The sequence below is a fragment of the Myotis davidii genome, unplaced genomic scaffold (assembly GCF_000327345.1).
Source record: "Myotis davidii unplaced genomic scaffold, ASM32734v1 scaffold362, whole genome shotgun sequence".
Taxonomy (NCBI): Eukaryota; Metazoa; Chordata; class Mammalia; order Chiroptera; family Vespertilionidae; genus Myotis; species Myotis davidii.
In genome coordinates, this window is record NW_006297152.1 from 869206 (window position 1) to 880289 (window position 11084).

At 45.9% G+C, this 11084-nt stretch overlaps 1 long non-coding RNA gene across 2 annotated transcripts in view; it reads right to left on the minus strand.

Annotated features, from left to right (window-relative positions):
• Positions 1-1316: 1316 nt before the first annotated feature.
• LOC102770426 overlaps positions 1317-11084 on the minus strand; it is a 60736-nt gene continuing 50968 nt past the window's right edge. The window contains exons 7-9 of one of the 2 annotated variants that reach the window (XR_001515376.1): positions 7255-7366; positions 2080-2375; positions 1317-2009 (exon numbers count right to left, since the gene is read on the minus strand). This is a non-coding gene — a long non-coding RNA (uncharacterized LOC102770426). Of the gene's footprint in view, positions 2376-7254; positions 7367-11084 lie in introns of both variants that reach the window. The other variant, XR_001515375.1, reaches the window with a different exon arrangement.

The window sequence follows — 11084 nt, forward strand, 5'->3', positions numbered from 1 at the left end:
CAGTAGCAACTGATTGAACAAACACATCATGATAGAGTCAACAGTGGAATATACTTTATTTTTCTGTACAATCGGAGAGATGCAAAGTTCACTATCGTGTAGGCATTCTGGAATTCCAGGCTGTTTCTTCGACTGTCGGCTGAATGGCCTCAGCTCGTCATACTGGATGAGGTTCGCCCAAACGACAAAGCTAAAGCTGCATCAGTAAAGATACCAAGAACCCTTTTTTTCTAGCTGGGGCCTGTGGGTGAGACACTGATAGAGACCGTGTAAAGAACACTCAGATATTCCTCCTCATCAGGAAAACGGTGCTGTTCCATGATTTGCTCTATGGCATAGGCCTCAGGGACCAAAGCAGGAACTTCTCCAGCTGAGGGGCTTGCATTTGGGCATCACCTGTGGGACTCTCAGTGATGACAGAATCCCGTGCCAAATTGGAAGGGCCTATGGGCTGAGGTGGGAGGGAGGTAGGGGAATCTGAAACTACAGGGGAAAAGAATAAGGACTGGTGGGTGGTGCGGTGAGGAGGGCACATGCCTGGCTGGAAGAATCTGGTTTGGTTGCTTTAGCGAAAGCTACTGCCGCCGCCTCTGCTTCCTTGATTTGACTCGTCGGTTCCTTAACCAAGTCTTTATTGTTGACTTCGATAGGTTGAGTTTCAAGACAAGTTCCTTCTGGAGATTTTTATTTGAAAACCTGTTGCAGCTAAATTGAACCCCCAACTGTTCATACTGCATTAGCACGAATGAGGTGTGTTTGGGGTACTTCTTCTATGTTATGGGACCAGTTGGATTCTGTGGTATCAAGTTCATGCTGGAATCATCCATGTGGTTAAGAAGGTCTGGCTGGGGATTCTCTGGGGCCATTCTGTTCATCAGAGGTACTGACAGCTGGGATGAAAAGCTGTGAGCAACTTTATCTTGTTGGAGCCTGTTATTGCTGTAATCACTCGTGTAGACACAAGACTAGGTCTGGGGGATCCCAGGGGTTTCTCCGTTCATCTGGGCACCAGAGGGCTGCATTGGCCGGTTGGTCCCGCATCCCTTTGGCGCGCCCATTTTCAAGCCTGCTGGATGTGACTCTGAAAATGCAGTTCCTTTAGTATGTACTTTAGATGATACTGATACCTATTTACATGGCACGATGTTTGTGCTGCACTAGGAGGAAAGTGAGCTATAAAACAGCAACTAGGGCACAATCCTGTGCACATACTGGTGTCTAGAAAAGGTTTACAACAATAAATAGCAAGATGTCAAAAATGTTTGTCGTATGGACGTGGGAAGGTGCAATGTAATTTTTTCTTAATCTACTTTTTCTATGATAAATAGGATTTTTTAAAAAAATGAACAAATACATTTAAAAACAAATACTACTGTTGAGTATTTTCCAGGTTTCTTCTCCCAAATCAAGGTGGTACCATTTTTCTGAGCTCCTGATGGGAGACAAGAGAAGGACAATATTCCCCACCCCACCCCACCCCCCACCTTGTTGATTTTATTTTAGGCAAATTTTAGTGAACCCAAGTGTGATTTTGAAGAGGAAAGGGCATCAGAACAATGTAGTCTGACTGGAATTTGTATATGAATGTGGTTTGTGTGTGTGTGAGCCTAAAATAGTAACGGTTAATCCCTTTCCTTGTTAATTAATGTAGATTCTCATTGATTGGTGTTTGTAGCCTAAACATTTAGACCAGGGACTCTTCAAGGCAGGTGGTAACTTCTTATTCTCATGTCTAGCCCAGTACCTGACACACAGGAAGTGCTTAATACATACTTGACATGTGAATGAATTTTTGAGCCTCGCGTAACTGTAGTACCTGCTGGCAAAGCCAAGCCTTCGCTTCACCTGGGTCCCCGTGGCTCCGCAGGTCGATGGCATGGTGGGAAGGGAGGGCGTAATGGATGTGATGAGTCAGGCTGACCTGGATTCAAATACTGGGGCTGCCACAGACGAGCAATTTGATGCTCTGTTTCCTCTTCTATAATATGGGAATGATAATGTTGTGGATCCTGCAAGATTATTGTAAGGATGAGAATTAGAAAATTTTCTTCTTTCAAACCCCTTTTTTGTGGATTTTACCTGAAAGCCTGGGAAAACTATTTCCCAATGTTAGAATCCATCTATTTAAGCCGCTCTGTGTAACTCAAGGTCCAAGGAGAATAAAAACACAGCACATCCGAGGCTCTTTCTGAAGGAGGTTACTGCTGGCTTTTGCCAGGAAAAGAAACTACTTAGCAGGAGTTGGTGGATTATTAAGTAGCCTTATCTCAGTTTGGCATCTCTATAAGTAAGTCAAGGCTGGGAGCAGCCAAGTGAAAGTACTGGAAATGTCCGAGGCCTTAAAATAGCAGAATGCTTTGAAGAATCCCATCCTCCTAATGGAAAAAAAAAAAAGCACACACAAGAAAAACGACCCTCGGTTATTTATATACAGCCCAGGCTCCGCATGTGACAATGTGATTGTGGCTGATTTGTAGTTGTCTTCAGAAATGAGCTCTGTGCACCATATTCAAGGGGGATGGAGGTTAAAGGAGGCGCTGCCAGATGACCACAGCCTTTTCTCAGGAGGCTCGATGGCTCAGCTTCTCCATGAAACAGCCTCCCAGACATCACATAGACTCGGTCTCTGCCAATATCATTTAAGTCAATGGTTTGTTCACGTGATCAAAATGACCACATAAGAGTGGCTGGCAATGGAGTATATAGCAAAAATGGCCCATATTCTAGTTTTCATTTTTACTAGTACATATGTTATAAGGCTCCCCATCCCCAAAAGTAGAGGTACCTTGTGGATACAACAGTCAGTGGACCACAGAACAGGTTGACTGGAGAGATTTTTACTGGGGTGTGTGTGCGCGCGTGTCTGTGACTTATTAAGGCTGTGCACCAGTGACATATCTCTTGCCGCTGTACAGATACTGAACCCCAGGGTGTATGCAAAGAGAGCTCCTCTATAGTATATTGCCAAAAAAACAAAAAACAAAACAAAACCACACACAGAGAGAAAGAGATGGGTGGCCAGGCCCACTGATTAACACACTGGAATGTTAACCTTAAATAATTTTTAGGTTGATAGAAGATATAAGTAAACCTATTAATTTTCAACGTAAATAACGAATATTTGAGCTCTAGAGCAAGTTGGCCTTGCACCTTGGCAGTGGGCAGCGCGATGTCATGGTTTTGAAGCTATCTCCTTCCCACTGCCCGTGGCACCGGCTGCCCTGTAATTGAGAAGTCAGGTGAGTTCTTATGTGAAAGTGAAGGCTCTGTGCGTGCTATCCCGGGAGAATGCTCCCCTGATCCTCTCCAACTGGAAACAGCCCAGAGTTGCTGGCAAGGTTGCTCCTAAGCTTAGAGTATCCAGGACAGCGACTGATAATATATGCTAATCTGGGACCAAGTCAATTGCCTGAGGATGTTCAGTCTTAGGTGAATGGAGACAAGGTGCTGGGAAGGGGCTCACTAGCCCCACGTGCTGCTGCTGCCACAGGTGGCCCAGTGGGCCACGGATGCCCTTGTTCTGTCTCTCACTGAGTTCTAAAATGGATAATCACACTGAGCTGGGGGTCAGGCCAGTCAAACAAAGGAGCTCTGAGGTTGGCCTGCAAAGTTAAAACTGTCAATTACCCTATTTTATGTCCTACCTACATTTCCAGTGGCAGGGTCCTCATTTCCATTAGACCAATTTGGTACAGTGCCGCCTGCTCTCATCCTTTTACCGTCTTGTTTGAACAGGAGAAATGAGTGCACATGAACAGGGATGGGGACAGGGAAGGAGGGGGGCGGAGAAAAGGAGGCAGAAAGGAAGAGAATCATTTCAAAGGGGGATTTTTAACTCCTGACTTGACAGTTCCTTCAAAGCGAATGTATCATCACGATGAAAGCTGGTCGCCGTTGTAACAAGGAGGGTGACTCTAGTCAGAAGTGACCTGGTTTGGAAACCTTGGTTCACTGATGCTGAGAATCATAGTCTGTGAACAAGGAAGTCCCACACAGATTCCCGGTTAAACACTGGGTGTGGCTTAAAGAGGCGATGGCTCAGGGCACAGAGAACCAGGGCCAGAGATTGGCCTCCATGCCCACCTGGCTGTGCCATTTTCTCAGGAGGGGGTGCCAGGAGCAGACCACACCACAGTACAGTGGGGATGCCAGCCCTTTCCTGTGTGAGCAACTCTCAGGCTTAGCAAAATGTCTGAAAACACCTTGTATTTGTTCTCTGTGGCTAGGGAACAAATTATGACAAACTCAGCAGCTTGACAATTTATGTGTATGACCTCAATTTCCAGGGTCAGGAGTCCAGGCTCAACTTTACTGGGTGCTCTGCTCAGGGTCTCCCAAGGCTGCAACTCGGCTTTCAGCAGGGCTGTGTTCTCACCTGAAGGCTCCCTGGAGAAGTGTCTATGTCTCAGCCCATTGGGGTGTGGGCACAACTTGCTTCCTTTCAGCTGTAGGACTGAGAGCACTCACTTTTTGTCGCCTCTCAGCTGGAGGCCGCCCACAGGTCTTGCTACCCAGGTTTATTGACTGCCACTTCCCCAAGCCTGCAGGAAGAGTTCTAGCTGCAGGCTGAGGACGTGGAGTCTTCTGTAACACGCTGTAATTATTGGACTGGTATCTACCACCTTTGGCATATTTTGTGCATTAGAAGGAAGGCACAGGCCCGTCCATACGATAAGGGAGGGAATTATACAAAGGCATAAACATTAAGAGGTTGGAGATTACTGGGAGTCACCTTATGGTTTGTCTGTCACATGCCTGGAATCTCTTCCCACCTCTCTCTTCACTCACCTTACTGGAATTTTCTCTCAAGCTAGTTGGATCTATGTTCTCTGATGATCTTCAGTGGGGTGATCAACCATCCCAGTTTCCCCAGTGCTATCCTCGTTTTAGCAACGAGAGCCCCTCATTTTGGGCAACCCCTCAGTAAACCAGGACAGCTGGTCACCCTAAGCAGATCATTGACTTTCTTTCATTTCTCTTTGACCAGGATTAGGGGTGAAAGAGAAACTGAAAGTTTTTATCCAGAGTGGTCAAGCTGTTCTCCAAGCAGCCTTTGTAGGCCCATAGAGAGGGAGGAGGTGATGAGGTAGACCTTCCCACCATTCTACCACCTTTCGCACTGTTCTACTGCGAAAGAAACCAGCTCCTGACGTGCTCACACATGTCGGACTCTGTGTAATTTGCTGTGTGGTTTCCTCAACCAGATGTTGATGCCGTGGCACTGGCATCTCACCTATAAACAGTACAGTTCTCTTGGAACTTAGAGGCAGGATGCAGCCTCCTGACTTGTAAGCCAGAGTTCTTTTACTCACCACGCAGGTGAGCTAAGCATTTTGTGGCCATCAGCTGTGAGCACAGCTCTGGGCCTGGTGCTGGGGCGGTTAAGGAGAGCGTTTGGGGGCTTTATTACTGTTGTTGTTTGTTTGCTAGTCTTGTTTTTTTAAGAAAAGACCAGATCCCACCCATAGAGAATTCCCATCTGTATTGGCAAAGACCTCAGTGGGGGTTGGGACATACTCAGCTTGACAGCTTTATCTGAATTGAGTAGTTACGAAGGAATCAGCATGGTGATTTCAGCTACCTGCCAACAGGGAGATCTGCCTTAGAGTTACACGTGACTTCAATAGCACATGAGGATAAGTGTGAATTCCCAATGTTGAGTGCACAGCCTATGCCCATGACAGGGACTTTTCAGCATAAAACACAAGCCAGTGTAATTTAACCTACTGGAGACAGAGCTCATCAGCACTGAGGGGAGGCAGGGTTATTCACGTAACTCCCAAAAGGTTCAGGCACGTGGGCAAGCAGAGTGGTGGTTTTAGACTGCTTTAGGGAACGTGGTCCAATGTACTAATCGGCACAGCTCTGCCTGCCGCAGTCAAGCCCCCATCCTATAAACTAATCAGATCAATCTGAAACTCTTATCTATGGGCAAGAAAAAGGCCCAGGGCAATCATCTACTTCCCCACCTGCCCAGCCAGGCAGATTTCTATCACTGGACACCACACCGTGTAGGTTGGTTGATGAAAAGGTCTCAAGTCTTGGAAACGTAAGAGATGTCAAGTATTAATTCAGGAAGTTCAATGTCTAATTAATAGAAGTTACCAAGATAAATAATGGTGATAAGAGAAGTGAGAACTTACCACCAGAGAATTAACACAAGAGATTTTTTCCTAGATTCTTCAAATGGAAAAAGACATCAAGTGCCAGGCATAATGAGCAAGAAGCGTCTCAACTAGACGCACATGGGAAATTTCAGAACAGTAACCAGAAAGAAAAGATCCTTAATGCCTTCAACAACAGCAACAACAAAAAATCAGAAATACAAGTTGTATTGGCTTTTTCCCCCTTTTCAGAGTATTTCACAGGAGTTGTGTCCTGTGAAACATTCTTATGGAAATGCAGACCATTCGCAAAGGCACAGCACCCACTTGGGCAGGAGGAAGGGGAAGAAAAAAAAAGCTGTGATAAGGAACACTTTCAGTTTGTTTATCAAGATCCTCAATCTTCCATCACTGAGCAAGAACATATAGTTCTTTTCTCAGGAGAAGGGACAGGTAACTCTAACTTATTGCCAATCCCTCAACGGCTCATCTTGTTAACAATGTGTGTAGGGCTGAGCGGTATGGGTTTGGGCACGGCTGCCAGGCCCATGTGGGGCTCTTGTTCATGAAGTGAGTTCTATGGGGTGAGGCTCATGCATAGCAGCCCAGAGGGCTCTGGGTAGCAGGGGGCTGGCAGGGCTGTATGCATAGAAAATAACAGCGTGAGATGGATCCAGAGTGAGCAGAGAAATGAGGGCTCTCTGGGCCACAGGTTTTGAAATTTCTGAGCAAGACTGATCTGAAGGACATTATTTCCTTGAACTGTAGCATCTTAAAGGGCTACAGATGCCCCAAGCCAAGTACATTATAATAGAAGAGGCATCACCCAGCTGATGCCAGGGTGGAGTCCATGACCTTGGTTCCAGGGGATACTCTGAGGGAAGTTCAGATGGTTATCTTCTATTACGGCATCCCTGGAAAGGCAGCGCGGAGTGGTGGACACAGCCCTAGATTAGGCATTAGCATTTCTGGATTCGATGGTGCGCCAAAGGGTACTCAGGGAGAGAGTCTTTGGTGTCCCACCTAAACTCTACCAGCCTCTAGCAAAGCCTCCCCCCCAAGAAAACTCGCATTTTAGGTAATAAACAGTATGTTGTGAGTAAAAGCAGCTTTAAAATATGTATCCTAGCTGCCCCCTCCACAACATTACCTGCCACGAGCCTTTCCTATGTGGAAATTCTGGAGTGAATACCTGTAGTTAGGCTTCATGCTGCTCCTTGTTTGCTATATGGCCTTTTCTCTTTGTTCCGTAGTTTGTTCACCTGTAAAAGGGGAGCGGGGAAGTGGATGAATATTAACCTCTGATATTCCTTTCAACTCTGACATCCCAGAATTCCACATTCTCCAAAGGAGGAATATTCTAGAACATACCAGCTTCCATCAGGTCGAGTAGCTAAAAGTGAGGCAAGGAGAAGGTGAGAGGCATGTCGTCTGACTCATAAACCCCTCCTCCTTTCCCAGGTCGATTTCCCTGTCTTCCTAAGGAAGGGAAGGTGAGCTGCCCGCCCATGTGCGGGCTTCACAGAGCACAGGGACAGACATGCAGTTCTTAACCAGTCCCCAGTGTCTTCAGAAGCACTGCCTACCTGTGGGGAGCAGGCTCTGCTGACCCAGATAAGCAGACCAGGGCTCTGTGAGGTCCGCACGAAGCACTTCAAGGTGTCTCTCTCTCTGCAAGATGTCGGGAGGCTGGGTGGCCCTGTCCAAACACAAACACAACACGGGGGCAGCAGTGTCCCTACCTAGACAGATGGGAACACAAAAGAGACTTCTCCATAATAAGATCCTCGGGTGTTTGTGGCTCTAGGCAGGGAAGGTCATTAGAACCCTTCCTTCTAATACGTTATTTTTCTTCCACATTCTGATGGAGTGCAAGGAGCTGAGGAACTGATTTTATTTCCTGCTTACGTTAGTTCAGTGGGAGGTAGGTTTCTCTCTCTCCATGCATGTGTGTGTGCGCGTGTGCGTGCGTGCATGTGTGTGTATTTTTGCGTGCGCGTGTGTGTGATGGAATAGGCACAGGGAAAGGACAGTTTTGAGATGATGCTATCAGGTCCCTTGGCTAAAGAAGAAGCATGTCGGGCTTGAAATGGTTTCCTCTGGGGACTGTTTGTGGAATCAGAACGCCTCTCTGGTTTGCAGTTCTGAAACCCACTACTGTGTCTGAAAAAACCACTTTCAGTTTCGAGGGGAAAAGGCCACAGCTACTGGAGTCCCAACGTGGCCGAGGAAAATGCCGCCAGGCAAGCGAAAGCGGTGGATTCGGATTTCAAACATCAGCATTGATCTCGGCATCGATTGGGGCTGTGCGGATGAGTGCGTCTGAGTGCCAGGTCCCGCCTGGTCCCCCAGGGGAAGAGGATTGATCACAGGGTGTAGCTGTGAGGCAGGGATGGAAGAGGAAGGACAAAGGGGGCCAGTCCCATGATGAGGAAAGGACCCCACATGCTTTCAATAAAACTGAAGTCCTACAAATCAAAGTCTTGCCCTTAGCGACTCCCATCCCCCAGCACTTTGTGAACACTTTTCTCCGGGAAGGTGCACTGCTTTGATGGATGCTCAGGTTAGATCTCTATTTACAGAACCAGCAGGAGAGGGGCATGTGGGTAAATGACTAATCCTCCTTCCTTCCTGTACCCGGGACCCTGAACCCACTAGGTTTCTTCATAGATGAAGACCCACTGTGGGACCTCATGCTGCCTCCTTGGTTCCAGAGTGATAGACTAATGAATTATTCATTCATTTGACAAATATTTATTGAGTGTTTACAATGTGCCATGAGCTTAGGATGACCCAGTGAACAAAACAGATTGTATTTGCCCTCTTGAAGCTTATATGCCAGTGGGGGAAGGTGGATAATAAATAATAAAAATAATAAATAGCAAATGTTTATATGTTCTAAGGTGGTGAATGCTGTGGACAAGCAAAGTAGAGTTGAGAAGAAGAAACTGGGAGGACAGAGTCAGGGTACTCTGCAGCCGGTCAGATTATATACCTCTCTGAGAAGGTGACACTTGAGCAAAGACTGGTGGGAGGGAGCCACTCAGCTGGGCAGATATCCACAGCTAGAGCCTCCAAGCAAGGGAACTGCTAAGTGCAACCGCCTTAAGCTAGAGCAACACCAGGGGGCCTGGGGAACACCAAGGAGGCCAGTGTGCCTAGATCAGGGTGTATGGGGATGGCTAAGGGTGAGAGATGCTTAAGGGAGGATGGATCCTGGTGTCTAAATCCTGTAAGGTATTACTGGTCATTTTGAGATCTTTGGCTGTTGTTCTGAGGTAAATGGGGAGCCACTGGAGAATTTTAAGCAGAGGAATGGAATGATCTTGGATTTTCTTTTTAAAGATCATGGTGTTTGCTGTGTTGAGAAGAGAGGGCAAGGGGAGGAGGAGAAGGATGAATGGAAGCAACAGAGGTGGAGGCAGTGAGGAGTGGTCTATTTTCCAATACAGTGTGGAGATGAAGCCAGGAGATTTCCTGATTGGTGGTAGGCTGAAGTTTGGGGCATGAGCACCAAAAGACCTGAGTTCCCCACAATTCAGATAAAAGCGAGGCTTTCAGGGGGAGATCAGGAGTTCCATGTTGAATCTGAGTTGTCTTAGATGTCCAAGCGGAGATGTTGAGTATGCTAATGGAGATGTAAGTCTGAAGTTATCCTGGAGGGAGTCGTCTGAGCTTTAAATATAAATTTGGAAGTTATTTGCATATATGTGATATTTAAATACCATGGGACTGAATGTAACCACCAGGGGAATTTGGAGAAGAGAGCAGAACCAATGACACTCTTGGGCACAGGACCCTGGAACATTCCATTATCAAGAGGTTTGGAGAGAAGAAGACCAGCAAAGGAGGCTGAGAAAGAGCAACCTGCAAACCAGATGGGGTTCTTGGAGCCAGGGGAAGAAATGCTGTGGGAGGGAGGTCAAGAAAGGTGAAAACGGAGATGCTACCATTCTTCATAGCAACATGGAGGTCACGGGTGACCTGCGCAAGAGTTGTGGAGGCAGATGCTCAACTGGATCAGGTCTAAGAGAAAATAAGAGGAGAGGAATTGTTAATAACACAGAAAACTGCTTTGCACATGAATCAACTCAGAATGGATTAAAGACTTGAATGTTAGACCTGAAACCATAAAACTTCTAGAAGAAAACGGGATAGATAAGCTCCTTGACATCTGTCTTGGCAATGATTTATTGGGTCTGACAACAAAAGCAAAAATAACCAAGTGGGACTACATCAAACTAAAAAGCTTCATCATAGCACCGGGAACCATCAACAAAAGGCAGCTTATGGAACAGGAGAAAATATTGGCAAGTCAAATATATGATAAGGAGTTGATAACCAAAATATATGAATTACTCATATATCTCAATAGCAAAAAAAAAACAACAAAAAACCCCCACAAACAATCCAATTTAAAAAATGGTCAGAGGAACTGAATGGACATTGATTCAAAGACATAAACATGGCCAACAGGTACATGAAAAGGTGCTTAATCTCACTAATCTTCAGGGAAAGGCAATTCAAAACCACAATAAGATGTTACCTCACACCTGTTAAAATGGCTATCATTTAAGAGACAGGCGAGAGGTGTTGGTGAGGATGTGGAAAAAAGGGAACTCTTGTGCACTCTTGGTGAGAATGTACATTGGTGTAGCCACTATGCAAAACAGGATAGAGGTTCCTCAAGAAATTAAAAATAGAACTACCATATCATCCAGCAATACTTCTGGGTATATATTCAAAAGAAACAAAAGTACAATCTTTAAAAAAACACACACACCCACAAAACATTCCTATGTTCATTGTAGCATTATTTACAATAGCCAAGATATGGAAACAACCTAAGTGTTCATTGACAGATAAATGGATAAAGAAGTTGTGATATCCTATCTAATAATAGACAAACATGGTAATTGACCATACCTTCGCTACACCTCCCATTGGCTAATCAGAGTGATATGCAAATTAACTGCCAAC